This window comes from Arvicola amphibius, chromosome 4 (genome assembly GCF_903992535.2).
Source record: "Arvicola amphibius chromosome 4, mArvAmp1.2, whole genome shotgun sequence".
Lineage (NCBI taxonomy): Eukaryota > Metazoa > Chordata > Mammalia > Rodentia > Cricetidae > Arvicola > Arvicola amphibius.
This window is the reverse complement of record NC_052050.1, coordinates 115,368,752-115,378,736: the sequence shown is the minus strand read 5'-3', so window position 1 is coordinate 115,378,736 and position 9,985 is coordinate 115,368,752. Positions and strand designations below refer to the sequence as shown.

At 42.1% G+C, this 9,985-nt stretch overlaps 1 protein-coding gene across 11 annotated transcripts in view; it reads left to right on the top strand.

Annotated features, from left to right (window-relative positions):
- Positions 1-3,609: 3,609 nt before the first annotated feature.
- Positions 3,610-9,985, top strand: part of Nek1 (NIMA related kinase 1) — a 122,098-nt gene continuing 115,722 nt past the window's right edge. For all 11 annotated transcript variants that reach the window (XM_038326699.1, XM_038326698.1, XM_038326706.1 and 8 more), the window contains exon 1: positions 3,610-4,162. The gene's annotated coding sequence lies outside the window, so the exon portion shown is untranslated. The remainder of the gene's footprint in view (positions 4,163-9,985) is intronic.

The window sequence follows — 9,985 nt, the reverse complement described above, 5'->3', positions numbered from 1 at the left end:
TGCAAGCTGGTACAACCCCTTTGGATGTCAGTGTGGTGATTTCTCAGAAAATTAGGAAACAACCTTCCTCAAGACCTAGTAACACCACTTTTGGGTGTTACTATATCCAAAGGATGCTCAATTGTGCCACAAGGACATGTACTCAACTATCTTCATAGCAGCTTTGTTTGTCATAGACAGAACCTGGAAACAACCTAAATGACCCTCGATTGAAGAATGGATAAGGAAAATGTGGCACATTTACACAATGGAGTACTACACAGCAGAAAAAATAATGACATCTTGAATTTTGCAGGAAAATGGATGGAGCTTCTAGAAAACACTATTTTGAGTGAGGTAACCCAGACACAGAAAAACAATTATCACATGTACTCACTCACAGGTGGTTTTTAAACATAAAGCAAAGAAAGCCAGCCTACAAACCACAATCCCAGAGAACTTAGACAACAATGCAGACACTAAGAGACACTTACATAGATCTAATCTACATGGGAAGTAGAAAAAGACAAGATATCCTTAGTAAATTGGGAGCATGGGACTTACATAGATCTAATCTACATGGGAAGGAGAAAGTAGAAAACCACAAGATCTCCTGAGTAAATTGGGAGCATGGGGACCTTGGGGAAGGATTGAAGGGGGAAGGAGAGAGACAGGGAGGGGAGCAGAGAAAAATGTAGAGCTCAATAAAAATCAATAAAAAAAGACTAGGACTACTGTACAAGAATACATGAGTATTCTTTTTTTAAAAAATATTTATTTATTTATTATGTATACAATATTCTGTCTGTGTATATGTCTACAGACCAGAAGAGGGCACCAGACCCCATTACAGATGGTTGTGAGCCACCATGTGGTTGCCGGGAATTGAACTCAGGACCTTTGGAAGAGCAGGCAATGCTCTTAACCACTGAGCCATCTCTCCAGCCCTACATGAGTATTCTTTAGGGGCAGAAATATAAGTGAAGTTCAGAAACTGTTCACATTAGTTTGTGCACAGAAGTGAGCACCAAGGATGGAGATTGAAAGCTTTATTTTTGTACACTTAAGACTACTAGATTGTTTCAAGGAGCAAAAGCATTTTTGTTTAAAAGGAACATCCGTGGAATACTTAATAGAAAATAGTAGTGCTATTTCTAAAAATAAAACATACAGGGGTATATAAACCAGTAAGGGAGACCACCAGGTAATGTGCTATATTTTCTCAAAAATACACCAATGTACTATGTCAGTGAGCATAGATCCTGCTTACCTTTTGTAATAGCTTTTGAGTTTTTCACTGTTTAAACACATTGTAATCTACTCAATTTTTTGTAGACAATTCTATTGTTTCTAGGTTATCTCTTTTTTTGGGGGGGGGGGGGCTCCATGGTTTTAGAAGTGAAATTGTAGAAGGAAAGTGTATACATATTGGCCGCATGCTTTTAGAAAGACTAGCAATTTATATTCCCAGCAACAGCTTGCCAGGAGTCTAAAGCAGTGACTCTCAACCTTCATAACGCTGTGACCCTTTAATACAGTTCATGTTGTGACCCCCAACCATGAAATTATTTTCATTGCTACTTCCTAACTAATTTTGCCACTGTTGTGGATCATTATGTAAATATCCTGTTTTCCAATGGTCTTAGGCGACCCCTGTGAAAGGGTTGTTTGACCCCCCCCAGGGGTCATGAGCCACATGCTGAGAACCATTGTTCTAAAGAATTATCTCCAGACTGTCTCTGACTAGTCTTTCTTCAGGCAAGCATTAAGAATCAATTTGCTCAGATCAGCAGTTGGCAGTGTTTCCCTGTCACTTTGTTAGATAACGTCATGGGGGTCGAACTAGAGTTGTACTATAGATAACAAAACTCCTGCTGGCTGGAGCTGGATGGGGCTAAAGATGAGAACAACAACAACAACAACAACAACAACAACAACAACAACAAAGTAAGTCTTTTGTAGCTGCATGGACACTGAAGAGCTTGGGTGATTTGCTGTGTCACCACCCAGCAAAGAAGCCCACGTCTGTCCATATCCACGTTAGAAATAATTACAAACTCCTGGACCTAGGAAAGTATAAGGTGGGGAAAGGATGGGAAAACAGAAAGAGGAGGCAGGGTTTTTTTTATCTAAATCATCTGACCTCAGATCTCTGGTGAAGTCTGTTCATTCTCTCCACTCTATCTGCTCACAACACACACACAAACAAAACATACAGCAACTGTGGCAGCACACAAAGACGCCATCTTCCTGCTTCAAGTGTGGGCTTTCCACAGTTCCAGGTTATCCTAGAAAGTACTAGGCTATTGAGTAAAGCTACTCGGGATGACTCTAGCTAGGTGTGTTTTCCCCTGTTTCAAATTCTGCCCTGAATTTGAATAGTCTACTGTTCACCGCCAGTCACTTCAGTATAAAATTTAGACACAGAGTAGATGTAAAGGTGTAGAAAACCTTATTATAGCTTTATACCTTAAAAAATAAAGATTAAATGATTCCTTTAATTAACTGCCCAAGGTAACTTAAACATATCTGATTTAAAATCACATATATATGTGTGCACATGTGCATAAGCACAGGTGCTACTTCCTGCAGAGGCCGGAGGCTTCAGGACCTCTCTAAAGTTAAATTACAGGTGGTTGTGAGCTAACCAGCATGGGTTCTGGGAACCCGAACTCGTCCTTGTCCTAACAACTGAACCGTTTCTCCAGTCCCTCAAAATAACTTTTTTTTTTTTTGGTTTTTTGAGACAGGGTTTCTCTGTGGCTTTGGAGCCTGTCCTGGAACTAGCTCTTGTAGACCAGGCTGGCCTTGAACTCACAGAGATTCGCCTGCCTCTGCCTCCCGAGTGCTGGAATTAAAGGCGTGCGCCACCACCGCCCGGCTCAAAATAACTTTTTAAAGGCTTTGTAGTTAAAGGAAAATTATTTGTGAACGTATGGCATCCTCAGTTAAGCAATGAGGGCTTAAATTATAAAAGTACCGTATCTGTGTACTGTGTGTGGGAAAGTTATTAATATGCTTTATTCAGTCCGAGATTCCTGAGTGAACTTCCTGCCTTCACTCAGCCTAATTCTTTGCAGTTTCACATTCTTCTTCCCACTCTGATCTCTCCCATCCTTTTTGTATCACACTCTCCCTCTGGTTCTTAGCAACTCCTGAAGCTCCGCCCCTCCCCGCTCGCCCCGCCTCCTATCCGCACCTTCACGTTAGTCTTCACAAACCTCCTGGTAGCCTCTCCGACGGCCCCGCCCCTTTCCGATGCCCCGCCCCAGTCCCTTCGCCCCTCCCCTATACCGCCAACTCGCTTCGCCCCGCCCCCAAGCGATCCACCTACCTCTCGCTCCGCCCTCCGCCTCGCCTCCTCTCTCCTCTAGGCCCGCCCCTCTGACCCCGTCGCTTCGCTACAGCTCCTCCACTGGCGTCGGGCCCGGGCACCCTCGTTTCCCGAGTCCCTTAACCCGCCCTTCCCAAAGCCCCGCCCCTATAACCCCCGCTAGTCCCGCCCCGCGCTGCGGGTACCGCCCCGTTCGCGCCGTCCGGCTAACCCCGCCCCACCGCGCCTCCAGGCTCCTCCTCTGCAGTACCGCTGCTAGACGGCCGCTGCGCGCTAACGTCACACGCCGGCGACAGTGACGTGGGCCGTTCCTCTCGCCCCATCCTCAGACCCAGGGTTTTGGGGCGGCTACGTGGGGCGTCCCTACCTTGAGCCTGTGCAGTTGCCCGCAGCCCGGAATCCATGGTCACTGTGGCGAGGCGGGAGGACGCGGGCGGCAGCTAGCTCCCCCAGTCACACGTGCTGCGGCTCCGCGCCAGGCCCAGCCTCCTGGCGCTGTGAAGTTGGGGGCGGTACCCAGGCACTCCCCCTGTGCCGGCGCCGTTTCCAAGGGGTCGGAAACCGCTGTGTTTGTGTCGTCCGCGGAGCCGGGACCGGTGGTGCGGGCGCTGTGCCTGACCCGCCCGAGGCAAGCCTGACGCGTCAGCCGGAGACCCGTGCCAGGGTTGGGAGTTGCAGCCTGGGCTGTGAGCGGCTGCTGAGGAGACAGACTCGGTTTCTCTTTCAGCATGCCTTTTTCACAGTGCACCGTGGTGCCGCTGCCTTAAGCCCTAGGGGAAGACCCTGCTGCATCTAGACCGGTGCTTATGGTCGCCACTGTTATTCTGACTCAAGTCCCGTGTCATTGAGGTGAGTTGCTCGTGGGGGAAGCAGTGGTAGCCAGGAGACTTGTATGGACGCTCTGTAAAGTGCTTGGATGTCCACCCAAGTGTTTGCACGTGAAGCACCTTCAGCTCATTAAAGTGTAAACTCGGAGGACCTGTGTGTCGCTCCAAGCAGTTGATCTAAAATGACAATGCAATCTTAGTGGATGATAAGCAGTCATTTAAATGGATTAGATGCCTTTGATGTTATCTGTGCATTTTAATAAGAAAATGAATAACAGTTAACTAATTAACCTAAAATCTAAGGCATCACTTCTCTTCATGATTTGACACAACTTCCATGTTTAAAGTATTAAAAATTTTACTGTTTTCATAATTTAGTGGAACTTTGGGGAGGGTTCCTGGGGATTGGATACAGGATTTCAGTTTTTCTAGGCAGGTTATCTGCCCGACCAATTTTTTTTCTCTCCTGTAAGATCTCCGAGAAGCAGAAATATTTTTATTGCCTACATAAATCACATCAGAAATATTTGTGAAGGCTTAAAAGCCCTAGTCCGTCTAAGCGCTAATGATGGGCTTTTCTTAAGATGCAGTAAGTAGACGTGAAGGGCTGCAGCCAAACACAGAGTAGTTCTTTGTTTTTAGTTTCGGGTTCTAGATGTCTGCAGTTAAAATTGTCTCTTCTAGGGAAACCCAAGTAACCTATTTTGTGGGGAAACTGGTTTTTACACAGAAAGAAGTCTGTTAGAAATCTGATAAAAGCTGTGGAACTTAACAGAAGTTCTTTCGAGGTCATATTAATAATACATTGGCATTGTATCCCAAGTAGATTTTACTCTGTAGTCTGCTTTCTTTTCTAAATTATTGACATGACAGCTTTTCATGCATATTAAGCTTGTCTTTGTATGTTGGTAATTTCTACCTCAAACTCCTTGAGAAAACACATACTGTAAAAAAAAAGCAATCCTCTATTTTGTTTTCTAATTTAGTCTCAGTTATGAAAAATAGAGAAGGATTTTCCTCTCTGAGAAGATACATTGACCCCTTTCTACAGTTCAGGCTGTTTCTATTGTTTTGGAAGAACTGTATGTATAGACTTTGCCTGTAGGCAGTTCTAGGAAATTTCTTGGCATCTGTTTTCATCTGTCCCTAATGTTTCCCTTTGGAATAACCTGTCCATCAAATATCTGAAACAGCTATGCTTAATGCTGTCAATATGTGTTTTCCTGATTGATGGAGATGCAGTTTTAAATTCATGTAATCTGACAGTTTTCACATCTAGTTCATAATATTGTGTCAAACATTGCTTATTTGTAATAGTTCTTAAAATAAAAAGGAAGATACCTAATTTGTCTAGAGCTACAGTATGTTTTTTCTGGAACATAATTGACATACTTAAAAAGCAACATGATATTGTGGCAAAACTTTAAATGTTAAGGTAAAAAAGTTTGAAAATGGGTCATTGTTTAAGGTTTTTCTCCCTCAGTGCTAAGGATTAGTCAGTCCCAGGGCCTGGTGCATTCTAGGCAGTTGCTTCTGCTGCCAAGCTATATCCCCATTCCTGTTCAGATATTCAGGTAGGGCCAGCAGGATGGACCAGCATGTAAAAGCACTTGCCACCAAGCCTGATGACCTTAGATCAGTCTCCATGACCTACCTACGTGGTGAAAGAAAAGAGCTGACTCCCACAAGTTGTCTTCTAGTGTACGCACGCGCTCACACCCTGTCTGTCTTTCTAAATACGTATATTTTAAAACATTTAAAAATTAAAGTGAAAAAAAATGATTTGCTCAGTGTTCTTCCTACTTGTATCAGTATACATAGCTTATTAAAAGTTTATTATTTTGACTAGCTAATCAATTCTTACAGTTTAAAATTCAAACAATACAAAAGATCGAAGAATTCTCAACTGTTCACTTCCCTTTTTAAAAGCAATATTACTAGTTTTTGTGTCTTTACAGAACTATTTCTTATGTAAATGTGTTTGCTGCCAACTTGATACAAATCTAGACATATCTTGGAAAAGGGAGTCTCAGTTGAAGGATTGCCTCAGTCAGATTGTCCTGTACACGTCTGTGAGCATTTTCTTGATTAACAGTATGTTAGACTGGGAGAGCTCAGTCTACTGTGGGTGGGGACACCCTTAGGCACATGGTCTTGGTTGTGTAAGAAAGCCAATTGATGCAGGTGGTACATGTTATTATCTTTTCTTTCATTTCATTTGAAACTGTTTTCTAGTGTAATAAATTAGTTGTAAAGTCTAACAACTATGAAATAGGTAGCTTGTTTTCCTTCTGATGTACATTGACTGCAGAAAAGGAGAATTTGTCATGTGTTCTGAAACTCATTAACCATGAATCTGATTACTCAGAAAGGTACCTGTTGGTAGAGGCTGCTCGTTTGTTCCTGGCCTCCGAGACCCAAAATATTATTTGCAGTGCTGTTTGGCTAATAGCTTAATTGTATTGCTAGCTAGCTCTTATATCTTAAATTAACCCATTTCTATTAATCGGCGTATCACCATGTGGTTGTGGCCTATCAGTAAGGTTTCTTCCAGCGTCTCCTTCTGTAGCTCCATGGCTTCTCCTTGACTCTGCCTCTCTCTCCTCCTCTATCTACTTGAAATTCCTGCCTTGCCCTATTCTAAGCCACTGTCTGAAACAGCTTTATTTATTGACCAAGAAAAGCAACACATAGACAGGACTTCTTACACCATTGATAAACAACGTGTTTATCATTGTTTGATGGCAGTTAGAATTATTTTCTTTTTACCAAGAGCAGTAAATTTGGCTTTACTGAATTAGAACCACAAAGCTCAGTATATGGATGGCAATAGAATAATAGTATAGGAACAGTAATAGGTTCTGCCCTTTTAGTATAGTCTCTAGAAAGGAATTGGCAATTAAATTTGGAAAAAGAGCCAAACTGACAAATTTTGTTTTCTCCTCTCTTCGAAAAACGTCACAAACCAATGACTATTATGAAATAACCTCATTATGTGGCTATTATTTAATGTGATTTTATTTCATGGAATTGAGTCTTCTAAGATGAGTTTATTATCTCTAAGTAGTATAGTAATATGATACATTGAGCTTCCATGTTCTGTGAATAGCATTAAGTTTTGGCTGGTTCCCAGATACCCATTACACTGTGCCAGTTGATTCAATGAAGGCCGTGTTTGAAATGACTTTTCCTCTCTATCTCACTGTTGATGGCTGGAGTTTTATGATAATGTTTAATTCTTAGTTCTCTTAAAGTTGCTAAAAGTATCTTCATTATAGAAATTGAAATGAGATCTGATTATAATGTTTATTAATGTTGAGAAAGGTTCTTTTTCACAAAATTTCATAAGATAATTATCAATTTTACTACAGGCTGGATTTTAACCTTTAGTTTTCAGGACTATATTATGAATTCTGTAACTTAAGAAAATCAAACCTTTTTAAGGGAAATTAAGAAATTTAGTATTGGTGGATGAGGTGGTGAACTATGGCAGAAAATTTAAGTTTCCTGAAAGCCCATTTCCTCCTAGAAGGGAATTATACACTGGAACGTGCTTGCTGTGAATGGAAACAGAGCAATTTGGGTGAATGAAGTATTAGTTTCAGATTAAAATAGTGAATTTATGTATTCTGCAGAAGAGAAATCTTGCCCCTGGCTGTGTTAATTACTGCTTTTATGACTTTCACATGCTTCCTTTCTTAAGCTCTCATTACCTGGTGTATTTTTTCTGACTTATCCTAAAATTATAATTGTTAAAGCTATTGTATTAATCATGGTTCTCTAGAGAAACAGAACTAATAGATTAGGTTTTTATATATCATGGAGTTTATTAAAGTGGCCTACAGGCCGAGGTCTAGCTAGCCCAACAATGGCTGTGACCAGATGGAAAAGCAAAGAATCTGGTCTACAAGGTTGGTCTTCAATCCTGAAGACGAAGTTTCTAATGCCAGTGAAGGGGTGCTTCAGCAGTGGGCTAGATGAGCTTGCCCACAGGAGTGAAGGCAATCAGGCAAAGAGCCAAAGCTTCTGTCCTCCATGGCATGGCGGCAGGCAGGAAGACATGGCATAGTACTTGAGTGGTAGCTGATACCTTTACATCCTTTTATGTGGACTGTCACCACAGGTGTAGCCCAGATTTTAGGATGGGTTTTCTGATCTCAAGTGATCCAGATTTGGAGTGGGTCTTCCCACCTCAAATGATCCAATCAGGTAAAGCCCAGCTGCTTGAGTTTTAGTTGATTCCAGGTGTAGTCAAGTTGACAACTAAGAGTAGCCAAGCTACTAACAACTTTATCTTGGTTGGAAAATCTTTGAAGTGTACTAATCAAGCCAGTTCATATTAAGCTGGGCATGGAGGTACACACTTGCATTTAGGACTGGAAAGGAGGACAGTTAGTTTGAGACCAGCTTAGATTACATTAATAACCTGTCTCAAAATACAGTTTTTACTTTTATGACAGATAAATCTTTCCTTAAATAGTAATGTTTTTCATACTAATAAAAGACTATGCAAGTAGAACTGGACAAACAATTTACAGAAAGTACAAATGTTGAATAAATACGGAAGAATTATTCGGATTAACGGTAAGCAGAAGACTTGAAATGCAGCACTGTCCATCAGAAGCAGGAACACAGTGACACATACCTTAGGCTGTTCTTAGTATATTGCGTTAATTAACCCTCACAGTGCTTCTTTAAGTGCATACTGTGTTTATCTACATTTATAGGTGAATAAATTGAGATACAGAAAGCAATAGTGTAAGGCAGTGCTTCTCAACCGTTCAACCCTTTAATGCAGTTCCTCATGTTGTGGTGACCCCCAATCATAAAATTATTTTTGTTACTACTCAACTGTAATTTTGCCACTGTAATGAATTATAATGTAAATATCTCATATGTAGATATCTGATATGCAACCCCTGTGAAAGGGTAGTTCAACTGCCCAAGGGTCGCAACCCACAGGTTGAGTACCACTGGTCTAAGGTCATGTGACAAGTAAGAGAACCAGGACTTAGCTCTGTCTTAATGTTGTGTGGAGACACAGTGACCAAGACAACTCTTATCAAAGGAAAGAAGTTAACTAGGGGCTTGCTTATGGTTTTATAGAGTAGTTCATTATGAAGGGAGCATGGCGGCAGGCAGGAAGGCATGGCGCAGTACTGGAGTGGTAGCTGATACCTTAACATCCTGATCCACAGGCAGGCCTGCAGAGGAAGGTGGGGTACTGAGCCTGGTATGGGCGTGTGAAATCTCAAATCCCACTCCCAGTGATACACCTCCTCCAAGGCCACGTCTTCTATCCTTCTAAAGAGTTCTTCACCCGGGGACTAAAAATGCCAGTATATGAGCCTGTGGGGCTGTTCTCATTCAAACCACCTCAAGCTCTAAGGGTCCAGTGCTCTTTTTAGACATTGAAGTTTGTTATAACTGCAAGTATATGCACAGATGTGAGTGGGGGCATGTATGCCATGCGCATGTGTGGAAGCCAAGCAGCAACTTTGTGGCGTTTTCTCCTTCCAGGGATCCAACTCTGGTCTCCAAGCTTGCTTAGCAAGTGCCTTTAATCCACTGAGCCATCTTGCAGGCCAGCTCTTTAACTACTGCCTTTTGTTGCTTCTTTGGTATTTTTATAAAGAATAGCCACTGTTGGTAGGAGTGTTTAAGAGTCGGCATTTTATAGAGTATTGGTTACTGTGGTAGATGTTCACCACTCTAGTGGGTCTGTGAACCGGAGAGAGTGGGACCTAAAGAGGAGGGGGCCGAAGTCTCATGCGATAGCCACCTTTATTCAAGCAGCAGAAGTTTATACTCTGAGGGCTGAGTCACGTGAGTAAAGAGTACAATC